At 45.2% G+C, this 16,790-nt stretch overlaps 1 protein-coding gene across 2 annotated transcripts in view; it reads right to left on the bottom strand.

Annotated features, from left to right (window-relative positions):
• LOC146859518 (CD5 antigen-like) overlaps positions 1-494 on the bottom strand; it is a 722,585-nt gene extending 722,091 nt beyond the window's left edge. Inside the window, exon 1 of one of the 2 annotated variants that reach the window (XM_085650226.1) lies at positions 393-494. The gene's annotated coding sequence lies outside the window, so the exon portion shown is untranslated. The remainder of the gene's footprint in view (positions 1-392) is intronic. The other variant, XM_085650227.1, reaches the window with a different exon arrangement.
• Between the last annotated feature and the right edge of the window lie 16,296 nt (positions 495-16,790).

The following is a 16,790-nucleotide window of genomic DNA, read 5'->3' as shown; positions in this document are numbered from 1 at the left end:
TGGAAGGAAAAGGGCTGGGTTCATTAATAAAGCACCCTGCTGCACAACCCATGCTTAATGACATTAAAAAGAAACACAGGACTGTCTCTGAGGTGCTGTGGGAAACCATCTACTCTCTGTGAATCTAACCCCAACCTAAAGAGATGAGTGGAGCGCAGTGCACTTGTGAATATGTGAATGTAATATCATGGCACAGGCCCTGATTAATGTACACAATTGTATAGTTTCCAGGTCCCAGATTAATGTACATTGCTATGTTGCTAGTCAGCTGGGTTCAAGCCTCATTAACACGGCTGCGCATAAAATGCACAAGAGATTCAACTTCCTGCTTGGCACAGAATGAACATAGAATTGAGACATGACCTTTGACCTGTGATTTCAAGGCTGCTTACCTCTGGACAGTCACACACGCCTTGTGTGGGTGCTGGTTCGGTCAATGCGGCCCTGGGAGAGCTTCTCCTGTGTTCACTGTGCACTTACTTCAGTTTACTAATGGAGTGCGTCATACCTTAAGGAGGGAACACACCCCCTACAGCTCTGACGCTTGGAGGGCGGGGCCATCATGGGACCGACAGACAGAACAAACACGAGCCTTCCCACACCTTGTTCTTCCTCCAATATCTTTTCAACGTTTGTGCAACAGGACGTGGATCGGCTCCAACATCCTTTATTTACTTTGCGTCATCTCCAGGGCACCCATCCCTCGGGGTGAATAACACGTGACAGCCGCGCTGAGCACTGTGCGACTTCAAAACAAATCACAACAATGGAGGAAGCAAAAAAGGCCTGAGGGGTGAAATGTTATCTACTCTAGAAACAGCAGCACCCCAGCTGGACTTTCTCCCACCATCAATCCCAGGAAAAGGCCAACACCCAGCCAGTGGGGCCACCTGTGACCCTGGCATCTTTGCAACTCCCATAGGAAAAGGCCAACACCCAGCCAGTGGGGCCACCTGTGACCCTGGCTTCTTTGCAACTCCCATAGGAAAAGGCCAACACCCAGCCAGTGGGGCCACCTGTGACCCTGGCGTCTTTGCAACTCCCATAGGAAAAGGCCAACACCCAGCTAGTGGGGCCACCTGTGACCCTGGCGTCTTTGCAACTCCCATAGGAAAAGGCCAACACCCAGCCAGTGGGGCCACCTGTGACCCTGGCGTCTTTGCAACTCCCATAGGAAAAGGCCAACACCCAGCCAGTGGGGCCACCTGTGACCCTGGCTTCTTTGCAACTCCCATAGGAAAAGGCCAACACCCAGCCAGTGGGGCCACCTGTGACCCTGGCATCTTTGCAACTCCCATAGGAAAAGGCCAACACCCAGCCAGTGGGGCCACCTGTGACCCTGGCTTCTTTGCAACTCCTGCCAGAGCCTTTGTGACCCTTGCCTTAGAGATCACAAAGACAGCACCACCAAACAAGCATTTGCAATACAATAGGACTTGCATGTGCGAGAGTTGGAGCTGTTGACGTTGTAAATGAAAATGTTTTTACTTCTCTGTTTTGGAGTGAAGTAGATGCATGTGGAACGCAGTAGAAAGGTGTGCAGTGGAATTATATGGAAAGCAATTCTCCATGCAGTGCCCGAATTGGCCATACAAGAGGAAAAGTGGAAAAACTGCAGGCCTAGCCACAACTTTACAATGAAAAACTCTTAAAATGTTTAAATTAACCTTTCTTTTTTAACAGCTCGCCAGCAAACCTGAGATTTACAGAATGGGACAAGTTGCCACACAAATAAGGGCTCAAATTTTCAACAACTCAGCTAAAATTGCTTTATCAAAATGTATTTTAAAACATGATCTTATCACGAGGCATTTTGATATATTGTTTTATAGTTGCAATGGTCTTAAATAATCACACAATAAAGGTTGATTGATTATTAATTGGATAGTAATTATGTGGTACTTTATTATGTGGAGTGGGTTTGTGTGTTATGGAGAGTAAACGGTATAGGATTTTGTGTTGTGGATTGCTATGTAGAGGAGCTGAATTATGTGGTGTGCTATTGAATTTTGTGGTGTGATGTGGAATTATGTGGTGTGGATTGTATATATGCGGTCTATTATGTTATTGTGTTGCTGATTTATAGAATGTTTAACTTTAAGTTTATGTTTATTTATTTTGCATAGTTATTGAAAACCATTGCAATATTTGCTTTAAAAAGATGCAATAAAATTATTGTTATGAAATAATAAAAACCATAAAACATAAAACAGAAGCTAACATTATTATACATTATACAAAGTTAGCTGCTTTATATTATTTGGTTGAATTATGTGGTGTGTAATGGAAACATGTTGAGTTGATTTGAGGGCCATGGAACGATGCAATGTTGAGTGAAAATAAGCTGAGTGGAATTATGTTGCATGGTATGGAGTATATTTATGTGGTTTGTTGCTAAATGTTATATATTGGTTTTATACTGGTTGTATTTATGTGCTAGTGAGAAAATATATGAACTCTCATGCAGTGCTTACGTCAAGAAAAAATCAGTTCTTTAAAAGGAAGCAATGTAATGACACCAGTCAATTAGGAATGCTTAAGAGAGTAACAGACACACATGGAAAAGGCAAGTCATCGATTGAGAGTGATTGTAAACTCAACCAATGGTAAGCAGTGGATTGGCTGCAAGCCCCATTATGCTGTTGGTAACACCACAATGAGACAGCTGTATGAGGATGTATGTTTGACTAAATATGTTTACAAGTGCAAACCCATATTTTATTAAATCCATGAATTTACAATTGTAAAAACATTATGAGAGAGTGGTACACATAGAATAATATTTTAAAAAGTATCTTTTACTAATATAGAATGCTCTAGGGTGAGGTGAAATAGCATGTGAGAAGGATGGAGATATTAAATTAAATAAAGCAAAAGAATAAGCAGTGTGCATAATACGCCAGGTCTGGTGACTTAGTGGAACAACGTTGACACTATGAAAATATGTGCTTGGCCTGTCTCAGAGGTTTAAAAACTACAGGGTGGTCACAGCCTTTTATCCTTTGGAGGTCGGTTTAATAAGTACCATTAACATACGTACGTAAGAAAAAGCACCTGTGATTGTGCTCGAAGAGGCCTCTAGAGCTCAGCATGTGACGTTCAATTACAAGTGTTATTAACAAAAATGTTCTAGCTTATGTATAAAAATGAACTGATCTCTATTTAATTTGATTTTAACAGAACAAATATCAATGGAAACTGCTGATATAGTGTAAATATAAATGATCGGGTCTGTAGCGCACTACATTGAGGGGATGAGATGTGATTCATAATGACCGTGGTCACTCTCTCGTGTGCTGAACTGTATTAGAACTAGGCATGAGTAGGAAAAGGACAGTTTTCTCAACAAACAATCATGGTGATTTGTATTTAAAATGCTAGCTTACTTGGGCCTGCAATCTGAACTTTCATGAATCACGATAGATAACACCAACATTCCAATAGACAAATACCCCAAGATTCTATGGCTCTACCCTAAGAAGTCGGTGCAGTTGGTGATTCACTGTGTGAGGTTGCGGGCTGCTTCGTTGGGGTCTGTGGTGTTGGAGGGTTGGTTTTGGCTCAGGGAGGTGGTGAGCTGCTCGGTGGTGATCTTGCTCCAGCATCTACGGGGGGATTGCTGTGGGCGGAGGCGAGTCGTGGTTTTCCTGAAGTTGAAATGGATGCAGCTGTGGTCGGTCCATTGCAGTCTGGTGGCATGGCTGAAGGAGATGTGGTTGCTCGAGGTGAGGATGAGGTCATGCAGATATGTCCTGTATTGCTACAAGACCGGCCTCAAGCACAAAATACAAATCTCCACTCCCCATTCGAGCTGTTACTTGGCCCAGAACTTGGGAAGTGTTTATGGCGTCAGTCGAATATGGGTACTATAAGAAAGTAAGGTTCAAGACCCTTGTGGGAACCGTTAAGACCTTCACCGCTGTCCGTAGACTATTAGGGATTGGGAGAATGAACCGCTATATGCCTATAAGTAGCAAGGAGATTCTGCCAGATATATTCAGTGGCTCTTACTTTTCAACGTGGCTTAACACCGGTATCAACAGACTGGGGGTCCTGTATTCTCCTGAACGGGTCTTGGCATTTGAAAATCTTAAAACACAATTTGCTATAAGCCATAAAGAGGTTTTTAAATACGTAGCTATAAGGATTTTTTATCATGGAAGGCAGGCGGGCCCTCAGGATTTGTTAAACGCAAATTTATAGAAAGACTGACAGAGCCAAATACCCTTGAATCGTGACCATCTATGGCATTCTAATCAGCTTAATGCCAGATGATTAGGCTAGGATCCCCGGGAAACGGCAATTGAAATTAGACATAACTGACAATGTTTTGCAGTCAGCTCTTCGATCTGCTCACAGCGATATACTATCGGCCAACTTGCAAGCCCAGTTCTACAAAATGTGCTTTTTTCTATATTATACCCTGAGTAAAATTGGGAAGTGGGGAACCGGCAGAGGCACTCAATGCACCCGGTGTTCTGAATGGAGCGCGGACTGTACACATATGTTTGCCATGTGTGAGAAGCTTGCCATCTGTAGGAAGAGATTCAAGGTTTCCTCAATGCAGTTCTATCTCGAGATGTTCTGCTAACTCCTACCACTGTTTTATTGGGAGTGCAAGAACCCATAGACAGAAAAAGTGGAGGGGTCCCTATTTGTATTCCTATGGCAATAGACGGGCCTTGTATCGCTTTGGTTTGGCTGGACCCCAATCCCCCTTCATTTCAGCAGTGGATGGCTCATCTATTTTCAGCACACAATCTTGAAAAAGGTATCTACGCTAAGAAGGGTTTGGTAATCTGGGAACCATTGTCTAGCTGGCTTTGTCAGACGAATTCACAATCAATAAAGGGAGGGGGCAATGCTGTTTATCCTAGAGCTTTGGCTGGCAAACCCTAAAACCAATAATTGGATACTGAGGCTGTGGCGCACAGTGTATAGTTACAACATATAAAGGAAAATCCTTATCGCAACTAGCATGGTTTTGGTATTAAGCAGGAGCTAGGGCAAGAGCCCATTCGGACGCATAGGAATGGCGAGTCTCATCAGGGACGTATTGGGAAAAGGAAGGAATTATCACATCCTTCCCACGAGGGCAAGCAAGAGCAAATAGGGGAGTCCAATTGACCTCTGCCAACACAAAAATCACAAGAAGACTTCAAGCTGCGTCAAAAAACAGCATTTAAGGTGCATTTAAAGTCACCTTCAATCTGCATGTCAACATGATGAAGTTTATCGGGGGCTACGTGGGTGTCAGTTGCTTTCACCTCCAGAAACTGGTGGAGTGTCGGGCACACTACTGTAACTTTCTGCGCTGTTGAGGAGAGTCACCGCCAAACTCCTGACCAGGAGGAGTGTTCTCACCGTTGGGGGCATTTTCGCTGTCAGAGCGGCAATTCTTTTTTCTGGAACGGGGCTCTATATGGAGGTGGTTCCTCTCTAGGGGTGGGCGACAATTTCCGTTCCGCTCGCGGAAATTGCGAAATTTCGACATTTTCGCGTTCGGCTTGGAACGCGAAAATGTCGAAACTTCCGCGATCCGCAGCCGGAACGGACATATGCAGGACAGGATTCATTCTGGCATGATGTGCCTGTCACAAAAATTAAACCTCAACAGGGAGCACTTACAGATATAAATAAAGCAGGGGTCTTAGTTGAAGCTCAAATTCAGTAACGCATTAATTAGCACAAAACATTCGGGAGCTAGGTCAAGGCTGGGCAGGTGTGCTTTTCTCCCCATATCTACCGTCAAAAATTAGCTGTGATACTTGATGGAACTCTGTGCATCCATGACTTTCTCGAGCGCAATCCCCGTGCATGTCCTGACACCAGGAGGTTTTGTCTCCTCATCTGCTGCTCTGATCGGTCTCTGGCCCTTTATAAACAAGAGGCATGTGAACTGCATGGAAGCCCCGCCCGTTTGGCCCCGCCCCACACAACAGCGTTGTGTAACGTCTTCCCGCCCTTTCCCCCACTATGATGGACAGCTGACTCGAGGGACCCTGGGGCCCGTCGGCATGGTGGCAACGTTACAGACACACATGGTCACTGTAGACAACTCTTCTGGCCCTTTACGCAGCTGTAGTGTAGGAAAAGTACTATACATTTTCCCAACGAGGTAGCACTTACTGATTAGCCAGTAGAAAGCACTCCAGTTGAGTAGAGGTATTGCACAAAAACGGTGGCATCTTCTTGGATAAATATGCAGGGCAGGATTCATTCTGGCACGATGCTCCTGTCACAAAAATTAAACCTCAACAAGAAACACTTACAGATATAAATAAAGCAGGGGCCTGAGTTGAAGCTCAAATTCTGGAACGCATTAATCAGCTAAAAAATTTGTGAGCATGGTGGTGGCTTAGCAGATGTCATTTCTCCCCATTTCCACCCTGAAATGTTAGCTGTAATCCTTAATGGTGGTCTTTGCATCCTTCATTTTCTAGAGCGTAATCCTCGTGAAGAATTCGTTAGCGTGGTCGGCGTCAAGCAGTCGTCAGTTCTCCCCATTTCCACCCTGAAATGTTAGCTGTAATAATTGATGGTGGTCTTTGCATTCTTCATTTTCTCGAGCGCAAATCTCGTGTAGAATTCATGAGCTTGGTTAAGCAGATGTGCCTTCTCCCCATTTCCACCCTGAAATGTAAGCTGTAATCCTTGACGGTGGTCTTTGCATTCTTCATTTTCTCGAGCGCAAATCTCGTGTAGAATTCGTGAGCGTGGTTAAGCAGATGTGCCTTCTCCCTAATCACTCAGCCCAAAATCTGCACGAGCACGCGAAATTTCGCGCGTTCGCGGAGATTTTTTGCTGTTTCGCGAAAATTTGCGAAAGGCAATTTCGCAAATTTCGCCCACCCCTTTTCCTCTCTCTTGACTTTCACGTCAAAGGAGCTCTGCGGGTCCCGCTTGCTTTGAGTGGATTTGCATTGTCTCTGATCCTGCTGCCCTCCTCTGTCGTACTGTTGATCAGCCGAGTCCTGAAATTTTCATTTTAGTTTTAGAACCATCACGTAAATCATATCTACATTCAGAATTGTCCACCATGAGACCCAGGCTTCTGTTGCTGCTTATTCTTGTCCAATGTCTTTTTAGGAAAGACTGGATGGCCCACCATTTAAGGAGGGAGGTTTCCCTGAGACTGAGTAGAAAGTCCAACTCCCAAATTATTGCATCCCAAGGATGTATAATCAGCAATAATAATAATCAGCAACTTACGTTCCCAATCAATGTCCTCCACCACCGAAAGGTGTTGATGGACCATCAAAGACACTGCTTCACCTTTAATATTAGAAAGAATCATTTTGGAGACCACAGGAAAAATATACATTATTTTCATCCCCGCATCCAAGGTAGTACCTTCATCCAAGGCAGTAAGTTCATTCTACACTTGTTTGAGAACGCTCATCGAGAGGGTGCCATAACAGATTATATACACTGAGACAAACACTGTCCCCCAAGTGTTGCAGTTGGCCAATGGACGTATTAGACCCCTAAGCAAGGACATAGTAAGAATCTTGTGTTTCTCTACAGGATTCGTAAGAGGGAAAACGGCATCAAGCTGATTTCCAAAAATGCAAACTCCTCACGATTTTGAGGACATTTGCCCATCACAGATCGAATAATAATGGGGATAATAACAAGTCCCCCGTGCACAGCCTGCACAGAAGGCTCAGCTCTAGGTGAATGCAAAAGGAACATATGATGGACAGAATGCTAAACAGCGCAAACATTCACCCCCAGTCACAAAGATTTGGGTATAATCCATTGTTCTTTTGCTCACTACAATAACGCAGTTTGGACTCAGCCATGTAGAAATTTGTCTTGACCCTGTTCTTCATAGGAACAGTCCAGCTTGAACTGCCAAGCCAGGTCCTCCTTGAACCAGAAGAAAGCATCCTGGGACAGGTTTCGGGGCAACACCCCTTATCAACCAGTCTGGCTTGAATACAGTGGAGCAATAGGCATGGGATCCACATCTGTGCATACCCTTCCCACTTAGAGTGACAAATGCAAAAGGAAACACATGATGGACGGAATGCTAAACAATGCAAACATTGTTCTTTTGCTTAACACGCCACCTCAGTTTGGACCCAGCCATATGCAAATCAGTCTTGACCCTATCAACTGCCGAACCAGGTACTCCTTGGACCAGAAACAAGCTTTCTGGGACTGGTTTCGGGCATCACCCCTCATCAGCCAGACTAGCTTGAATCCAGTCGTGCAGTAGGCAAGGGACACATGTCTTTTCATACACTTCCCACTTAGGGCGACAAATGCAAAAGGAATTAATGATGGATGAAATTCTGACCAATGCAAACATTCACCTAAGTCACAAAGATTTGGGTTTAATCCATCATTCTTTTGCTAGACATGCCACACCAGTTTGGACCCAGCCAAATGCAAATCAGTCTTGACTCTGTTCCCCAAATTACCCAAAGCCATGGAACATGGAGCATTAAAAAAAGCACTTTCAACAAATTGAATCAGCCGTCTATAAAGGAGAACAACCTGACCATACAACAAATGAACTGCCGCCAAATTAGCATTAACATAATTAGGATACGGAGTAAAGACGGCCAAAACAGCCCATGTGGCCCCATCAACACTTAAGGGGTCCAATTGAAAGAAAGAAGTAAGATTGGGTAGGGCGCCATTAAACCAAATCTGTAAGATGAACTTTAACAACCATATAATGGTGATAAGCAACAGGAACTGCAGCATCAGTATAGGCATGAATAGAATTATCATTCACATCCACAGAGAGAAACGTAACCAAGGAGTAAAATACTTCGAAACGATAAGCAGGATCCACTTCGACCACTAAAACAACAGGAGACCCCGCATTGGTGACCCCATCCTACAGAAAATGTTGAGTAACCGCTGCCCGGCAATGAGCCAGAATCATAGTCGGTTGAGCCATTAAGCCAAAGAAAGGGATTCAAACTGCAGCACTCAAAACAGGTCAAAAACCTTTTAAAGTTCAAGCTTGAAAAACCTATAGCAATAGGCAATCCCTACAAACTGAGGATGCAGAGCCCTCCCATTATGAATGTCTCTGGAAACCGATGGGAGGGTATTGTGGACAAGCACAGGACCTATCAGGAGCCCGGTAAATATATACCAGACCAAACGTTGATGGGGCCATATTGCAGGGATTCTGCATTGTCACAGAACTGTGCTTGGGATCACAGAACCTTAGTTGGCAGGGACTAAGACATCTTATCACCTGAGTGCCCATGAGCCTGTGACCGACTAGCCACAGTGTCTCACTTGCCCTCCTACTCACTCACAAAGAAACAAGTGATTAGACACCCCAGAAAGCAACCCTCCCAACCCTCTCAGGAATGGTGGTTCCAGGACACACTCTTTCACTCTCACACTCAAACTAGTCCACAAAAAACTCTGACAGAGACACAAGGAATGTTTAAAATGTTTATTATAACTATTGTGCTCTACTATGCAGTACATGTGCCACAGAAATTGCCTACACAAAAATATGGTCAACAGAGCAAGTATTACATAAATCATTAACGGAATTATCATCATATAAGATTCCCCCCATTCTACAGAAGTAAAATGATTATATATCAGAAGATCTCTGGGTGATAGCAGCAGCATACACAGATGAAAGTTCTACATATTAGGTGCTGTCTCAATATTTTCCCTAGAAAGGTCCCTCTCCAAGTGTGTGTTTCCTATCTGTGCATACCTATAAGATAAAAGTATGTGTTTCCAAACAACAGCTGCATATGTGTTATTTTTTCTAGGTGCTAGGGCCTGACCAGAACAGAATACAAGGGACATTGTTGTTCGACCTTGTCTACAGTCTTCAAACTAAATTCCAGGAAAGAACAGAATGTAAAAACAACAGCTTATCTGTGTGAAAGGACAGTGTGGCACAAAGCAAAATATGCTAGCAAAGTCAATCAATCAATCAGGACATTTGTAGAGCGCGCTATTCACCCGCTAGGGTCTCAAGGTGCTGGGGGGGCAGGAGCTGTTACTGCTCGAAGAGCCAGGTCTTGAGGTGCTTCCTGAAGGAGAGGTGGTCCTGGGTCAGTCGAAGGGGGGTGGGGAGGGAGTTCCACGTCTTAGCCGCCAGGTAGGAGAAAGATCTTCCTCCGGTGGTGGTTCTGCGAATCCGTGGGATGGTGGCGAGGGCGAGGCTGGCGGTGCGGACCTGGCGGGTAGGGGCGTAGAGCGTGAGGCAGGTATTGAGGTATTCGGTGCCCGCGTCGTGGAGAGCCTTGTGTGTGTGGGTGAGGAGTCTGAAGGTTATCCTCTTGCTGACGGGGAGCCAGTGCAGGTCTCGCAGGTGAGCAGAGATGTGGCTGTGTCGGGGAAGGTCCAGGATGAGTCGAGCTGCTGCGTTCTGAATGCGCTGGAGTCTTTGCTGTTGTTTGGCGGTGGTCCCAGCGTAGAGCGCGTTCTCGTAGTCCAGTTGGCTGGTGACGAGAGCCTGGGTGACTGTCTTCCTGGTTCCAGTGGGGATCCACCGGAAGATCTTTCGGAGCATGCGGAGGGTGTTGAAGCAGGAAGATGTGACGGCGTTGACTTGCTTGGTCATCGTGAGGGAGGAGTCAAGGATGAAACCAAGGTTGCGTGCGTGGTCCGTGGGTTTGGGAGCGGTGCCCAGAGCAGGGGGCCACCAGGAGTCATCCCAGGTGGAGGGGGTTGGTCCAAGGATCAGGACTTCCGTTTTGTCTGAGTTGAGTTTCAGACAGCTGAGCTTCATCCATTCCGTGACGTCTTTCATACCTTCCTGGAAGCTGGCTCTGGCGGTGGCGGGGTCGTTGGTGAGGGAGAGGATCAGTTGGGTGTCGTCGCTGTAGGAGATGAAGTTGAGGTTGTGTTTGCGTGCGATGGCTGCGAGGGGGCTCATGTAGACATTGAAGAGGGTGGGGCGGAGCGAGGAACCTTGGGGTACGCCGCAGATGATCTCGGTGGCCGCAGCGGGGAAGGGCGGGAGACGGACTCTCTGAGTTCTGTTGGAGAGGAAGGAGGTGATCCAATCCAGGGCCTTCCCTTGGATCCCTGCGTGGTGGAGGCGGGTGGTCAGGGTGCGATGGTAGACAGTGTCGAATGCGGCCGACAGGTCAAGGAGGATGAGGGCGGCAGTTTCACCGTTGTCGAGCAGGGTCCTGATGTCGTCGGTGGCTGCGATGAGGGCAGTCTCGGTGCTGTGATTCACTCGGAATCCGGACTGCGATGGGTCGAGGGAGTCGTTCGTGTCAAGGAAGGTGGTCAGCTGTTTGTTGATGGTTTTCTCGATGACTTTAGCGGGGAAGGGGAGGAGCGAGGTGGGGCAGAAGTTCTTGAGGTCTGTGGGGTCCGCGGTGGGTTTCTTCAGGAGGGCGCTGATCTCTGCATGCTTCCAGCTCTCCGGGAATGTGGCGGACGTGAAGGAGTTGTTGATGATGGCGTGCGATGATGGAGTCGGCTTTGTTGAAGATGTGGTGTGGGCAGGGGTCGGCTGGGGAGCCAGAGTGGATGGAGTTCATCATGAGGGTGGTGTTGTCCGTGCTGATGGGGTTCCAGGTGCACAGGGTGGTGGTGGGGGGCGTTGGTTCGGTGGCTCGGTATGCGGTCTGAGCGCCGAAGCTGTCGTGTATGTCGGTGATCTTGCGGTGGAAGAACCTGGCGAGTGAGTCGCAGAGTTCTTGCGATAGTGTGATGTTGTTGTTGCTGGCACTGAGGTTGGAGAGCTCTCTGACAATGCTGAAGAGTTCTTTGCTGTTGTGGGTGTTGTTGTCCAGTCGGTCTCTGAATGATGTCCTTTTGGTGGTGCGGATCAGCTGGTGGTGTTTCCGGGAGGCGTTCTTGAGGGCTGTCATGTTTTCTGTTGACTGCTCGTGGCGCCAGGCTTTCTCGAGGGTACGGCAGGATTTCTTGGAGTCTTTGAGATCGTCGGTGAACCATGAGGCTTTCTTGCCGATGGGATTGCTCGGGGGGTTCTTCAGTGGTGCAAGGGCGTCGGTGCAGTAGGTGATCCACTGTGTGAGGTTGCGGGCTGCTTCGTTGGGGTCCGTGGTGTTGGAGGGTTGGTTTTGGCTCAGGGAGGTGGTGAGCTGCTCGGTGGTGATCTTGCTCCAGCATCTACGGGGGGCTTGCTGTGGGCGGAGGCGAGTCGTGGTTTTCCTGCAGTTGAAATGGATGCAGATGTGGTCGGTCCATTGCAGTCTGGTGGCATGGCTGAAGGAGATGTGGTTGCTCGAGGTGAGGATGGGGTCAAGCGTGTGGCCGGCGTAGTGGGTGGGGGTGTTGACCAGTTGCTTGAGTCCGAGGTTGGCGAGGTTGTCTAGCAGGGTGGTGGTGTTGTTGTCCTTGTTGTTCTCCATGTGGAAGTTGAGGTCCCCTAGGAGGATGTAGTCGGAGGAGGCGAGGGTGAGCAGGCTGATGAAGTCTGCGATGGCTTCGCTGAATTGTGTGCGTGGTCCCGGAGGTCTGTATATGAGAATTCCTCTGAGGGTGGTCCTGGGGTCGGTGTGTATCTGGAAGTGGAGTAGCACGGCAGTGGTGAGGGTGTCGTCGGTGTTGGTCGTGATGCGGATGGTGTTTCTGTAGACGATGGCGATGCCATCTCCGGCTTGGTTGACGCGGTCCCTCCGGGTGATCTTGTAGCCGTCCGGGATGGCAATGGCTATGTCGGGGGATGAGGAGGCGTTCATCCAGGTTTCCGTGAGGAAGGCGACGTCTGGTGCTGTTGTGTCGAGGAGGTCCCAGAGTTCGATGGCGTGCCTGTGGACAGAGCGGGTGTTGAGCAGGATGCACCTGATGTGGTTGTTGTTGGTGCCTGTTCTGGCGGTCTCGGTGCAGGTCCGACGGCAGGTGAATTTGCAGGCGTGACAGGTGAAGGATCCATGGGTGCATTTCGGGGTGGATTGGTAGCAGGCTGGCTGTCGGTCGGTGTTGAGTGCGTGAAGGGCGACGGCGGCGTATCTCCGTCGGGTGGGTTGGCTCTGGCGGGTGCTGGGGGGCCTGTCACTGGGTGCGGTCCAGGCGCGGACGGGCGCAGACGGGCTTGCCTTTGGCGTGCCTTCGGCGCTCCAGCGGCGCGCCCGCTGCACGCGTCCGAGTGCTTCCGCGTGGCGCCCTCCCTAGGAGGCGAAGTGGGTGGGAGGAGCAGCTGGGAGGCGGGAGCGGGGTGGCCAATGGGTGAGGGCACAGAAAAGAAAAGGGGGCAGGGTCACGGGGAGCAGCAGCGGGTAGCGGGAGGTGGGCGGGAAAAACGAGCGGCGAGAGGTGGGAGAAAAATAAGCAGAACAACCAAGAAGCGCAAAAAACCAGGTGCCAGGGGCACACCAGCGGCAACCCCTAGGCAGCGACAACAGCAGAAGTCAGGCACTGGCACCAGGAGGAGCCGTGCGGCGTGGAGAGTGAACCTAGGTCAGGTAACGTGCGCAAAGCAGAGGACAGTCTGCAATGTGCTCATGCTAATAAAGGGAAATGACAATGGGCCTACAGGTCTTCATTTTGTTTTTATTAGATGAATTGGCGATTCAAATCTTATTGGTTTCAATCAATCTGCTAGTGGTCCATTGTTGAAATGTAGTTCCCATGGCACTCCTAAACATCCAGGGGCCAGGGCTTTCACCTGTCATGGTATGGGAGTTAATCGGTAGGGATGAAATACAGAAGGTGGAGCTGATTTGAGCTCAAGCTTTTCCAGTGCAGCGTGCTGGACAGCCCCTTTGATGGAGCCCATATAGCGTTCAACAATGCCATTTGCTCACAGCCAAAGAGGTGTGCTTTTCTGATGCTTGACATTTAACTGGGTGAGAAAATCTTTAAATTCTCAGCTGTTGAAGATGAGTCATTGTTTGCATTAAATATAGAAGGAATCATGTTGCAAAAATGCCGTCTAATCTCACAATGGCTTTGTCATGAGTGGTTGATGAGGGTAAAATGTGAGTACTCATCAATAACTACCATGGGAAGGATGACTATTATCAAGGGGTCCAAAGACGTTAACGGCAGTCTACTCCCACACATCTTTTGGAAGCTCAGACACGTTCACAGGATGCTGGGTTGTTTTGGTAGATAAATAGTTACACAAATGACATGCCTTTAATTCCTTCTCAACTCTTTCATCGAGGCAAGGGAACCACACTCAGGCTCTGAGTGCCCTTTTGGTGGCAGCAATTCTATGATGTCCCTCACGCACTAGTTCCGTAACTTGTTGTCTTAAACTTTCAGGTATGAGCATTCTCAAACCTCTCAAGTCAATAGAATGCCCTCATAGGTAATGGAAATCTCACCCCACATATTTTTTAATATCGGGTACTCAATGTTATCAGTACAAGTTTGAATATGTTTTCTCCAGCATTGATTTGCAATGATGCCTTTGAGAGTTAACAAGTTTCTATTTGTGCTCGTAGCAGTAATAATTTGTCCCACTGGGATAGCAGCAGATGTACTTGACTTTACGATGAAGTCAACATAAGCTTCTGCTGCTTTAGACGTTGTACTGGGACACTGCACCGGCACTCGTGAAAAGTAGTCGGCCGGATGTTGATCTATCCTGCGCTGGTGCATGATAGTGTCATCATACTCCTTCAGTTGCAACCTCCACCTCTCTATGTGAGGGGGCATTTTTGCTTTACGATTGCCAAAAATGGTGAGTAATGCCTGGTGATCAATCACCAGAGTGAAATGCTTTCTGTACAGAAACACATGGAGGTGTTCACAAGCCTACACCACAGCTAAGCTTTCTTTTCCAGGTTGCAAATAGGCTTGTTCAGTAGGTGACATACTCCGGCTGGTATAATCCACAATATTCCTTGGAGTATTTTACAATCCATTGTGTTGGGCAAGGATTGCGCCCAACTCTACCTGGCTTGCATCAATAACAATGTCTGTGAACCAAAAGCGAAACAGAGTGACAGACTTGTTGTATAGCACCTCACTTTATTGCTGCAAATAAGTCTTTGAGAGTCATGAACAGCTCATCCAGCACGAGTCACAGAGTACAGATTGTGATTTTTGTTGAACAAAAGGAGGTGCACCGAAAAGTTAATTTAGTCCATAGTGATTTCCTCAAAAGAGTTCTTTATTCTAAAGTTCATACTTAGGCCTTCCTGTTTTCAGTTTCTATTTTTGGTAAATTCAGGTGTTTTTTTTCAGTGTTTTCAAGTGATTTCAATACCTTAGAAAAACAGTGGTTGGTGAGCAGTCTAAATATCGACTTTTTAATATCGAGTGACATAAATATCGAGTCAAAAATATAGAATGTCAAAAATATCGAAATAGATAATATCGATGTAAACAATATTGTTTATTTTTTTAGTATTATATGTCGATGTAAGTGATATCGTTAGTAAGAATATCGACATGTAAAAATATCGTTATGTATGTTTAGTTAATATTTGTAAGTTGTTTGTATAAATCTTTAAAATGTATATAATATGATTTATTTTTTTATTGTTTTAGGGGTGGGATGTAGGGTTATAGGGGATAAGGGTGGGGAGTGTTTTAAAAATATGTAATAATTTTAAAAATAATTATTAGAAATTTTAAAATTGTTGTTTAATTTTATGTTTAATTTTAGGAGCGGGATCATGGGTTATAGGGGATAAGGGTGGGGAGTGTTTTAAAATTGTAATTTTTTTTTGGATTATATTGTAAAATTAATTGGAAAATTAGAAATAAATTTTGAAATGTAGATGCAATTTTAGGAGCGGGATGTTGGGTTATAGGGGGTAAGGGTGGGAAGTGTTTTAAAAATGTAAATTTGGTTTAGAAATTATTTTGAAATTTATTTCGAAATTTTAAATTTAATTTCAAATTTTAGATTTAATATTAGTAGTGGTATGTTAGGTTACAGGGGATAAGGGTGTGAAGTGTTGTAAACATTTTTATTTAATTTGTAATATTTAATAAAAATTTAGTCGAAATTTGTTATTCAAATTTGTTTGTTATATTTTGTTTTAGGATTGGGATGTTGGGTTATAGGGGATAAGGGTGGGGAGTGTTTTCAAATAGTAATTTATTTTTTTATTATATTATAAAATTAATTTGAAAATTATAATTAAATTAAGAAATATATATGTAATTTTAGCAGCGGGATGTTAGGTTATAGGGGATAAGGGTGGGAAGTATTTTAAAAAAGGAAATTTGGTTTAGAAATTAATTAAAAATTTATTTCGAATTTTAAAATGTAATTTCGATTTTTAGATTTAATATTAGGAGTGTTATGTTAGGTTACAGGGGATAAGGGTGTGAAGTGTTGTAAAATTTTGATTAGAATTAGTAATATTTATTAAAAATTTTGTTGAAATTTGTAATTTCAATTTGTTGAATATATGTTATTTTAGGATTGGGATGTTGGGTTATAGGGGATAAGGGTGGGCATTGTTTTTAACAAGTATATTAAATTAGTAATATTGACTAATTTAAAAAATATATATATATATTATAATCAAATTTGTTGTAAAAAAATTTGGATTGGAGAGTTGGATTTGTATAGGCTAGGGGTGGGTATTGTTTTATGTAAATGTTTGAATAATGATTAAAAATTAACATTTGTTGATTATATATTTATATTTATATATTTAGATTGCACATACTCTAATTAAATATATATTGGAGGGTGAAGATTTAATTAATTAAGATCAGTGTACATGATCTACTATTATTACATAGATTTAGGAGTGGGAATTCTACATTCATTAAGTTCAGTGTCCTGCAACCTACCCTAATTAAAGATAGATTGGAGTGAGAATAGTTAATTTATTAAGTTCAGTGTTCAGCACCTACCCTGATTAAATATAGATTGGAGTGGGAATAGTAAATTA

Source organism: Triturus cristatus, chromosome 3_2, assembly GCF_964204655.1.
Source record: "Triturus cristatus chromosome 3_2, aTriCri1.1, whole genome shotgun sequence".
NCBI lineage: Eukaryota > Metazoa > Chordata > Amphibia > Caudata > Salamandridae > Triturus > Triturus cristatus.
Note: the sequence above shows the minus strand (reverse complement) of the source record. Positions and strands in the feature narration are given on the sequence as shown.